Source organism: Gracilinanus agilis, chromosome 1 (assembly GCF_016433145.1).
Source record: "Gracilinanus agilis isolate LMUSP501 chromosome 1, AgileGrace, whole genome shotgun sequence".
In the NCBI taxonomy this organism is placed as follows: domain Eukaryota; kingdom Metazoa; phylum Chordata; class Mammalia; order Didelphimorphia; family Didelphidae; genus Gracilinanus; species Gracilinanus agilis.
Genome location: NC_058130.1, coordinates 555,274,783 through 555,286,698, shown reverse-complemented (window position 1 = coordinate 555,286,698; position 11,916 = coordinate 555,274,783). Strand labels below are relative to the sequence as shown.

The 11,916-nt window shown below is 41.6% G+C and overlaps 1 protein-coding gene across 1 annotated transcript in view; it reads right to left on the bottom strand.

Annotated features, from left to right (window-relative positions):
• ANKRD12 (ankyrin repeat domain 12) overlaps nt 1-1,865 on the bottom strand; it is a 225,126-nt gene extending 223,261 nt beyond the window's left edge. Inside the window, exon 1 of the mRNA XM_044683126.1 lies at nt 1,592-1,865. The gene's annotated coding sequence lies outside the window, so the exon portion shown is untranslated. The remainder of the gene's footprint in view (nt 1-1,591) is intronic.
• Between the last annotated feature and the right edge of the window lie 10,051 nt (nt 1,866-11,916).

Here is an 11,916-nt window from a genome sequence, read left to right as displayed (position 1 = left end):
CTCATTTTGTTTTTAAGCTAGTTGGCGCCAAGAAAGCATATGTTCTGCCAGTGCTGAGCTAATCTCTAGGAAAGCCTTTGCATGATGATTCAAGAAACTGGAAGCTCTCCTGCACTGACCTATATGCTTAAAAATGTATCCAAATATTTGTCAACACAGTTCAAAACTTATTAAAAATTATTTTCCAGATTTCTCTTTATTTTTTAAACGAGACTATTCGAAACTCAAAATCCCCAGAAAACTGTACCTCTTCCAACAAGCAATAATAAGATATAAAATCCTTGAGCTCTTATAATTACTAGAGTCTCGGATACATTACTCCGGAGTTCTCAATTTAACCATAATGTCTTGGTTAAATTATGATTGCAGTTACATGGCTTAAACATTTTCCTTATGATTTCAACCGGCTGTAATACACAACTTCCGTCTTAAACAGTTGTGCAGTGTGGTTACTAAACCAGCTGTCAGCTGCGCTTCGGTAGCTTCTCTTCTCTGTACGTCCGTCTAGGTCGGCAAAACGCTTTGAGATCCTCTAGGATGACACCACATTATCCCTTAAAATAAGATCTAAGAACGTGACCGACAAAGAGTGTTCAAGTTCACCACTCAAATGGACAAAAGGAAAGCAACTGAAAAGGATTGCACAATGCCCGATACATGTATTCGGCACTTAAAAACAAGGTGGCTGCTCAGTCGCTGTTTCCCTTTCTCCTGGAAAAACCCATGTAAGAAGCAGTAATTTCCTCTTCTTCCTACATTCACGTCCTCTCCGCACAACTCCCAGACTTGTTTCCCTCCCCCTCCCTGTCACCTCCCTTCGGAAGTAGCACCCGGTGAACAGACAAGCCAATATCTCCACTCCCCTCTAGCCTCCCGCAAAGCTGTCTACAAACACCGGCGGGAACGAGTGCGCGCGCCCGGGCACCTCCCTTCCCGCCTCGGCACCTACAGGCGGCGCCCTCTCGGAGCCACAGACACACATAAACACACACTCACACTCGGAGGCGCGCGCGCACCCACACACACATGCACGAGCACCATCGCTCCTTCCCTCCCCAGCCCCCGCCATATTACGGAAGGCAGCAGCGCCGGGAAACCTTCCGAGATAGGAGAACAGGGTAGCGGGGAGGAAATCCCTCCCAGCCTAGCAGCAGCCACCCCGCGGTCCTTCTCCTCCCGCCCCCTGCCCCGTCCTCTTCCCCACCCACCGTCCTGGACCCTCCCAGCACCGCCCCCCACCCCTCGAGCCGGCACAGTGACAGCCGCCGGTGCTTTGGCGGCCACACACACACACACACACACACACATACACACAGACGCAAGCGGCTCAGCCCTTCGCAGTCAGTGGCGTGAAGAGGGCGTCAGGAAAATACCGATGGGGAGAAAAGGGGAGATGTAGGAGAAGTGAGCCAGGGTGTTGTCGGGGGCAGGAGGTCCGGTAACGGTCACCCTGTCACTGCCCTGCCTACCACCGCCTCAGTTCGGCCCCATCCCCGCTCCGGGGACGACGAGCTAAATCAGTCTTGGGTTGGGATGGACCCATTGCCGCGGCTGAGAAAGGTGGGAGAGGAAAAGGGGGCGCGTCCTTTACCTTGTGCAGGAGAAGAGGGGGACGAGCGGCGTAGCAGGATTGCGGGGTCTCCTCCGGGGCACCGGGGAAATAGCTCTCAGTCGAGCTCCTCCTTCCTCCTCGTCTCCTTAGTCCCCGCCACGCCCCCCCTCCCCTTACCCACTCCTATCCAGGTTCTCGTTCCGTGCCCGAGGATTTAACCTCGGAGCCGGAGGCTCAGAGTGGCCGCTGTCCTGGTCGCCGTCACCGCCACAACCGCTGCTAACACCACTGCCGGGGTCGGGTTTGAAAACATCTCCTGTCTTCGCCCGTCCCTCACCACAACCTCCGAGCTCCCAGGATCAGCCCGGCCCCACGATTGGCTGCGGCTCTGACATGTGACTCACCAGCAGGCACGGGACACGCGGCGTGACAACCCCGCCTCCCGGCTGCCCCGCCCCCACTCTCTCTTCCTTCCCCTCCACTACCCTCTTATCCCCTTCCCCTACATCGGTACAGATAACAAGAAACGAACGCTGCGGCAGGGGGAGGGAATCGGAATATACCAACTGTAGAACCATGGCTTGGGCTTGAGGTTGGGGCTTTAATTCTTCCCTTTGTGCTTATTCCTCTCGCTGGGGAAGCAAGTAGTACCTCTCCCCGTCCTCCCTGGGGTGTCACCCGCCTTTTTCCTTATCCATTCCCTTTCTCCTCACTCCCCCCTATCTCCCCGTCTTTCGACACTAGGTGGGAGGAGGCGATCAAAAGGAGGGAGGTTGCAGCGCAGGCGCCGCTGACGCTGCGGCGCCAACTGCCTCCATTCTCGCTTTCCGGGGCTGCTGTGGCTTTTGCTGCGATTGGAAACTTCTGGAAATGCCAGCAGCAGCGACAAAGAAGAGCTTCTTTATGGGGTATACGTGTATGTTATATTTGAAGCGGGGGTGTTGTGGCGTGCCCGAGCTCCGGGAAAAATTGCTAAGTGACGGGGAAGGTGCGGGCTGAGAAATTCTCCGCCTCTGAACTGCCAGCTTTAGGCTGGGGCGGGAGGGGGTGAGGTGGAAGTCGATTGCGCAGTGAGTATTTCCACACCCGGCAGTGCGCCTGCGCTTGTATTTAAAGCCAAGTTAATTGGCCCTGGCTAGTGCCGAGGGGCGGAGGAGGCTGTAATAGCTCGGAAAGAATGGAGACTGCTTGCCGTGCCTGGGTAGTAATGCACTGTTGCGCCTGCGCCGTTCCCAGGCCAATGGGAGGAGAAGTGAGACCAGGAACTCCATTATATGGGAGAGGGTACTGCCCTTAGAAGGTTCGGGTGGAGTAGTTAGAATGATTAGGCGAGCCCAGTAGACCTCTGGTCAGCCGAAGTAACTTTATATTATTGATTGGGGAGGAAGATTTAAGTACACCCTTCGTAAATGCACTTTAAGCCATTTGGAAGCTAGATTGATGCCACATTCAGGTTAGCCACTAGAGGTGAATGTATCGAGGAAGATTTACTCTAACGAGGTCAATACTTTAATTTATTGGTTTTAATTATGGATTTAAAACATTTAGTCTGATGTAAAAGCCTTCTCTTCCTGGTTTTACTTCTGGTATTTATTGTAGTACTATTCATGGCACTTAGCCTATCCTAACATTGCAGTGCCTTCCCCCCCACCCGCCAAAGGGCAAGTTAAGTTTCCAAATAAACAAAGACCTAAGGATAAGGACCCTCATTTATGCTTTGTTATTCCCATGCACGTGCACTGTCACTGATGAGGTTGAGAAAAATCGGATGTGTTATATTACAAATCTTTATATAGAAACTACTGGTCTGCAGAACTATTTTCTCCTTTTATAATGTACTTTTCTCATGCCTACCTTATGACAATCACTGTGCTAAAGGAGCACAAAGATGAAGACATTTAATTTTGTACACATTCCTAGCATATCCCTAAGCATCCTCATAGCAATTTTTGAAAATGAAAAGCTTTGATGATCTTCTAGTCTAACCTCCTTAGAGGTCATTTTACTTAAAGCACAGAAAATCGGGAGCAATCGCTTACACTTTTGTTATTTACTAATCTGTGTACAGGCTGTATCCCTCAGAACAAAGGAAACAACTTGAGGCCAGGAACTGAATGTTTTTTAATTCTTTTTTCGGTCTTAGTATCCTCTGGACATAGATGTTTGCCTTGCACTGCTAGTAGATGTATAATAAATCTACATTAAGGATCAAAGAGACATAATTTAATGTTGATATGATTATAACGTTAAACTTTTGTAATCAATTACTTCCACAAAAGTAGTGCACTATTACAAAATTTACTGTTTTTTTGGTTGAGCTGTAAAATTGCCAGTGTGCAAAAAAAAAGTAGAAAATCAGGTTGTACATCTTAGTTGACAGCCTGAAGCTTCCCTTTGCTGCTAGCTAGGCTGTTGAAATAGTTGTCACAGAGAGACTTTATCAAAGAAATAGACAAAATCAATTTGCCTGTTTATATTTCTAGTTTTAAAAAGTATTTTGACTTAAACTGAAATGAAATCTGACAAAGTGAAATGAAAAATGAAGTTGAAGAAATATCTGTGGATTTAATTTATACTATCTTTAAACTTCATAATAGTTGGTTAGTGCTTGAGAGTTTAAAAGTAGATACTCTTAGCTCTATTTTAGAAATGAGTGAACTGAGGCTCAAAAGTAACTTGCCTAGGAGGGCACACAAGCTACAATAAGGAGGTGCCTGTTACTTAGTTCTCAAATCAGTATCCAGGGCTCAATCCACTACACATTGGTTTAAGAACAGTATAGCCCTAGGCATTATATGATACATACTCATTTAGTGGATCCAGTGTAGAATTTGTACACACAAAAAAGTAATAAGAAAATACTTAAATTAATGAGGGATCGTCATTTGAGGTTTGCATTAAACTAATAATGGCCTTAGTAAATGGAAGCTATGGAGACTTCATTTTTGTCAGTGAAACTCCTGTTTTATTTTTCATTGTGAAACTGGGATTACAAAACAAGTAATTTAGTAGTAACAGAAATTAATGCCAGACTTAGATAATAAAAAGTATAGTTAAATTCAACAAAGCATATTAAGTGCCTGGTCTTTGAAGAGCATTGTTGGTAGGTCTTGGAAGATACTTTTGCTAAGATAGTTAATAGAGGTATGTCTGGCAGTAAGGGGGCGATGGGGAAGCTTTTATTCCTCATTTGTACACTGCAATAGCTGATGACAGACAGTAGTGCCTTTCTTTGATAGAATCTTCTTCAAGGATTCTAGTAAAGACCTTTTTAAAAAAATTCATTATGTGTGCTAATTAACATTCAGAAACATAATATACCAAATACCTGATATACTTAAGGTTTTTCTTAATTGTAATTGAATTTTCAAGACATTTTACTGAATATATATATAGTCATCCTGATTGGGGAACTCTAACACAATCTCTAACAAATACAAAGACAGAAACTGGACCTGTGGTTTAATTCGTATAAGGAACTACAGAGTGACACCTTCTTTGCACTTATAGTCTGAAGAGTTGCTTAGAGCAAGTGATTTGTCCAGGGTTACTCAGCCAATAAGTATCAGAAATAGTATGTGAAGTGTAATAATTAAAATTATGAGGCTGATAGTAGCTTAATAACTTTATGTAGTAGTAGTAGTAGTAGTAGTAGTAGTAGTAGTAGTAGTAGTAGTAGTAGTAGTAGTAGTAGTAGTAAAGATAGGGAAAGATAGGAGAGAGGTAGAGAGATAACTTAGCTTTCCAATCTATTGGCCACCATGATGTGTGACTAAACTCTGACAAGGATTCCTTTAGCTCTCCACGTTCTAGCCAGAAGACCTCTACTTCCTCCTGGACTCTCCTTATAAGCTACTTTTTCCACCTACTCACTAGCTCTTACATGTCACATCTAAGGAACCAACCATAGTTCCTTAATTTGCCTGGGCCTCCCAGGGGTCAGTACCAGTGGAATCAGTTTCCTGAGGGCTTATCTATACCTGAATTTACTCAGTGGTCTTTGACTTCCAAGTCACTGAGAGATGCTATTAAAAAAAGGTGACATAATGGAGAGAGAATTTTGCTTCCAACAGGAGTCTGAGTTGGAATCAGTAGGATCCGGGATTCTTCTTTTTTTATTTTAAACCCTTAACTTCTGTGTATTGACTTATAGGTGGAAGAGTGGTAAGGGTAGGCAATGGGGGTCAAGTGACTTGCCCAGGGTCACACAGCTGGAAAGTGTCTGAGGCCGGATTTGAACCTAAGACCTCCCGTCTCTAGGCCTGGCTCTCAATCCACTGAGCTACCCAGCTGCCCCTTCTTTTTTTTTTTTTAATGTTTTATTTTTTTAGAAAAATTTTCCATGGTTACATGATTCTTGTTTTTACTTTCCCCTTCACCCCCCTTCAACACCCCCCCCCAATATCCAACTGGAATTTCCACTGTTTTAACATGTGTGATCAATTGAGACTTATTTACATATTATTGATAGTTGTATTGGAATGGTCGTTTAGTGCCTACATCCCCAACCATGTCCACATCAACCCATGTGTTCAAGCAGTTGCTTTTCTTCTGTGTTTCCTCTCCTACAGTTCTTCCTCTGAATGTGGGTAGCGTTCTTTTCCACAAATCCCTCAGAATTGTCCTGGGTCATTGCATTGCTGCCAGTACAGAAGTCCACTATATTCGATTTTACCACAGTGTATCAGTCTCTGTGTACAGTGTTCTTCTCCTAGTTCTGCTCCTTTCACTCTGCATCAATTCCTGGAGGTCTTTCCAGGTCACATGGAATTCCTCCAGTTTATTATTCTTTTGAGCACAATAGTATTCCATCGCCAACATATACCACAATTTATTTAGCCATTCCCCAATTGAAGGGCCCTTCCTTTTCCAGTTTTTTGCCACCACAAAAAGCTGGGCTATAAATACTTTCATACAAGTCTGTTTATCTATGATCTCTGTGGGGTACAAACCCAGCAATGCTATGGCTAGATCGAAGGGCAGGCAGTCTTTAGAGCTCTTTGGGAATAGTTCCAAATTGCCAGCCAGAATGGTTGCATCAGTTCACAACTCCACCAGCAATGCATGAATATGACCCAGAATTCTAATAAAGATTCTAATCCTGCCCCTGACACTTAATTATGTATGAATATAGGCTTATCAAAGTAAAACAAAAGGAAATCATAGTATATAGTTGAAGTAACTATAATTTTCCCTAATCTAATGAGATCTAACTATAAACTCCAATCCCCAATTTCTTTCCCACAAGGGAATGCTTTGTCCTTGGAAACCAAGGCTAGCCTCACTCCCTCTCTTATCTATTGAATTAATTCTGACTAACTTAGCCAAACTAACTTATACCTTCATTAATATAAATTCCTTATCAAGAAAAACTTCTCCAGCAACCACTCTGCAAAGATCAAGTGAAAGTTCATTTGTTTCACACAGCAGGGGTCCCCTCAGGTAGCTGAATTTGGAACTTCCCTGTCTGGGGAGATCAACTCCACCTGTGTCTGCTTCTCTACCTGGCAAACTCTCTCACAACCGGACTTCTTTCTTTTCAGGCTGTTGACTTTCCAGCTCTTGTTTTCCAAACTTTTCCCAAAGGGATTACTGGGAAAATAGTGCTACTCCTCTCTGAGTGTCCACCTCCCAGAGCAAAGTGACCGAGAGATCCAGAGCAACTGGTAAATTTCCAACTGTTCCTTCCTTACAGGTTTTCTTGGAATTCCATCCCTCTCTGACCCTCTTTAGAATTCCACCCTTAAGGGCTCCTCCAGTACATTTCCAATTCTCCATGCTAAAACCTTTACTTTTGACTAACCATCTATTTTTAATTAACCAGATTATTTAATAAGCTCTTAATTACCTACTTAATCTATCCCTCTGTCTCTTTAAGAGGCAGAAGAAGGGGATTTCTAGGTGGAGCAGAGCTGACAGGAGTCTCAGCCAGAGCTGACTATTCCATTACCAGGGAGATGAGAAGAGATATATAAGGAATCAGTTGGCAGTGGAGGTGTTTTGCCCTCTTGGTCTCTGCTACTGGCAGTTTTACTAATGACAGCTGAAGGATAAAACTTTTTTAAGGAGGTTGTAGGTGGTGGCTGTTGATTTATTAGTGTAGATAGTTAGTGAATCAATTTTAGGTAGTGTAGTTTAGATAGGCCTGGTTTGGCTAGGTGAGATGGACCTGTCCTGAGAAGACATTAGTAGGGTTTTAGAAATTTTAGTTAGTATTAGGAATTTAGGTATAGTCACAGGGTATTAGAATAATGATCTCTCTATTTTCTTTCTGTCCTACTTCTCAAATTAAACTAAGTGTTTTATTAAACTCCTACCATTTAACTCTCACTGTACTAAAGAGAATTCTGTATAGCAATTATTTTTTATAATTAATCTAGTCACAAAGAATAACAAATAATTCTTTTTGATAAGATTTTTTTTTAAATTTTCATCCTTATAATGGTCATTGCCCATGACAAATACTACAGTGTACTAATAGGGAAAAGGGGGGGGGGGAAGCTGACCTCTTTTTTTATTTTTTACATTTTTAAACCCTTAACTTCTGTGTATTGGCTTGTAGGTGGAAGAGTGGTAAGGGTGGGCAATGGGGGGGTCAAGTGACTTGTCCAGGGTCACACAACTGGGAAGTGTCTGAAGGCCAGATTTGAACCTAGGACCTCCCGTCTCTAGGCCTGGCTCTCAATCCACTGAGCTACCCAGCTGCCCCCCTGACCTCTTTAAATGACTAATCAGTTTACTGTTAAATAGTAGTAAATTCCCCTTTAATTCTCCCACTGAAAAAAACAAGAAAAATATTTAAGGGCAGGAAGTGCATGATGACTCCCTACTGGTTTCATAGCATCTTTCTTACCTAGGCCAATTTGCTACATATTCACTGGGGAACAGTTCTCATTATTAGCTTAGTAGTTTAGAAACATGATTTCCTGTTGTTTTGGGGGAAACAGTATAGATTTGTTAATTGAATTTACTCATATCAGATGATTTATCTCAACAAGCATTTATTTTAGTGCCAACTGTATGGCAGGCACTATTTTGCTGGGTACTGAGAACACAAAGAAAAGCCACAAGTACCAAAAGAAAGCACTTCTTGCCAGCAAAGGAACTTACATTTTAAATAAGTATATACAAAATTAATAAAGAGATCTTTTAAATTGGTGGCCTGTCTTTGGCAATATAAAGATGTAAAATTCAAGTGATAATCACATATGGTATGATAAAATGTGCAAATTGGGAGTTTTTGTAGTTAGAAAGCAGACTGTGATCTAAACATATTGTAAGCAAGAATTTTGCATTATTTTACACAAGTTGTGAGTTATCTGAAACTTTCATCCAAACAAAATTATCATCATATATATTAAATTATCTTTAGCATGTTTTCTCAATTAAAATCCTGTGATGCCTTATCATAGAGGTAGCACCCTAGAGTCCTGAAGGCTAAAGCAAAAAATAAATTCTATAGATCCTACCAAACCAGAAAAGCTTTGGGTATGGCTATCTGTATGTCTGTAGATTAATTCGGGAAGCTTGGACTAGCTAACCTATAGGATGATGAACTTTTTAGTCACTGGAACTCTTAAAAGACTATCTGCTAAATTATTTCATTGGTGAAAGACAAAATTACAGATCTTTAGATCACTAAGGCAACGGGGCATTTATGTAAAATGCTTTGTTCCATTCCATTCACGTTTTAATAAAGATTACTGCCTAATATACTTTTAGTCACTTGTTATATTTTGAGGTCTCTGTTGTTGCTTTTATTTTTCTAATTTAAAAACTGATGTCTGTATATTAAAGCATTAGACATTACTAATAAAGAAATTCAAGTATTTTTAACTTTCATTTAGGAATGGGTTAAGAAAACAGTTTTCATTTTTAGCTATTGTTGTTATGAAGAACTAGACAATTTTGGTAGTGAGGAGGGATAAGGTGATAGGATGGAGGAATGAATGAGGGTAGCTGAGTTAAGGGAATGAAAAGGCAATTTTTGGTATAGGGAAGAGTAAAGGGGTTAGGTGAGTAATGAAGGGATGAATGGGTTGTATATAGGAAGGTAAGGGAATGAATGGGAGTACAGAAGGGGCTGCTCAAACAGGCTAATCACTGAGGCTAGAGACAGAAGGTACTGGGAGGAAATAGGCAGGATCCTTCAGGCAGGGAAGGTATTTCTATGATACAAAAGAAACTGGGTCAGCTAGAAATGTTTAGATCTGGCTGTAGGGTTTCTATTGTTAATTTCTCAAGTCCCTGGAAGGAGGAGTCAAAAGGCTCCTCCCTGTACTTCCTGCCAAGATGGATGCCTAAGTTTCCCTCAAGAAATAAAAAGGAAAGTAATTTCTTCCCTCTTCACACTTTGCCTTAATATTCAATACAATGATTCACCAGAGGCTTTTGTAAAGATAAGGGGATTTATTAATGGCTGGGATAAATTGAGAGAGAGGGTTTCAGGGTTTATAGCTGCTGCTAGGGAGAAAGCTGGTGTTGGGGGAAGGGTCACAGGGAAGGTCAGACTGAGAGAGACCGGCTCTCCCAGTCAGGAAGGATTCACTGCTCTGAAGTAAAGTATTTATCTGATCACTAAATAATGGGGTAGCTTGATTTAAGGATGTTCTGCTTGTCTACAAAAGCTAAACCCACAATATCCAACCAACCACCAAAACCACCCTTCCTCCCAGGGCCCAATGGGAAAAATCAGGAAAACAGTAGGGATAGAAATGGAGAAATCAGGCTAGGTCCAAATGCCTCAAAAGACAAAAGCACAGGCCAAGGCAAAACCAAAAGCCAAAGCCAACAGGCAAAAGCCCCTCAGTTGGAGCTTCAGGATTATTTATACTCAGGCTCCAACTGCTTTTCTGTTAACATTCTAAACTTCTAACTGCCAGGTGTGTTACAGTTGAATTTGCAAAAGCAAAAAGCTCCTGCTGCAACCCTGCACTACAATGTTTGCTAGTAGAAAATTCAGTTAGTCTATTAAAAATAAGTGATTCTGAGGAACCCCCAAATAAATATAATAGATATTTGCTTGTGTACTCCAAGATAGAAGCTAGCTGTTGTAAGAGGGAGATTTTTAGGTATTTTATAAATATATATTTAAAGTGTGGCCGCCAGGAATCAACAATTCAGATTGATTCCACAATTAAAATAGACCCAAGTCAGCATCCAGTTTAAGGTGTAGTTTATTTACAATTAGGAAGGTAAAAGGTAGGTAAATAGAGAGAGGGAGAGGCCAGTCCAGGCCTGGAGAGGCCTGGAAGGAGAGAGAGGCTATAAACCTACTTAAGGCAGAGTTTGGAAGCTACCTAGGTAGGCCAAGGAAGTCAGCCTAACTTACCCACGTGACAATTCAGAGTAGAAGCATTCTGAGGTCTTGAGCACCTTCAGCACCAAGTCCAAAGCGTGAACTTCTGAACTCCCGAAATCCTAAACTCCTTCCAACTCACTGAACTAACTTTACCAGGTTGTAACCCACGCATTTAAAAAGATAGCGTCTCACGTCATTTCCTGTGGGCCACCTCTAATTCAAGTGGACCAATGGCAGCCTCTACACTGATTTTTTGGGCAATCCCTTGTTCTTGATTTGATACTTATTGTCCCGTGTTGTTAGCTTATCTCCACTTCCCCTGAGGGAGGTGGAGATGATATAATCTAGATTGTTAGGATAAATAGATTTTTGACTATGAATGGGCTAGAGTTAATTTCATTTACACACTGTTAACTTTTTCAATTCTGCAAAACTAATCTAATTGTATTTGTTAGTTTTCACTTGATTACAAAATATACTTTGTGTTGTTTTCTATACAGCTAACAAGAATGTATGACTTGCTAGTGATATTTCAGAGTCAAAAGAGCCAAGGACAACATTAGTGTGTCAATACATGATAGCTTTCCTTTTTAAAATGATGGCTGTAAAAACAAAGTAAGACAGTTTCCTTATCCCTCACCTGAAACATTCCTGGAGTGCTAATGTAATTGTTAGCTATCATCATCTTCATTATTATTAATTTTATAAACTGAAAGAAATGTTGCCATGAATAAAATTTAGCAGACATATGTGTTAACTTAAAACAACTAATTATAATAGCAATGGAATATAACATACAATTTTAAAAACTGAAATGTGATAAAACCATACTTAAAAAAATCTTATGACAGTTACTACTATTATGTCAAATATGAACTGAATATGCTGCTGAAATGGATATAGTTGGAAAAAATGTTTCTACTTAAACTTAAATAATAATGTCTTGGTAGCCATGGAACCCAAAGGTTTTAAGAGAATGTTTTGTGGTTTTTACAACTATGAATGTTATGTCACCACCGAGGTCAAAACAAACCAGAATATACAATATTAAAAATTTGCATAG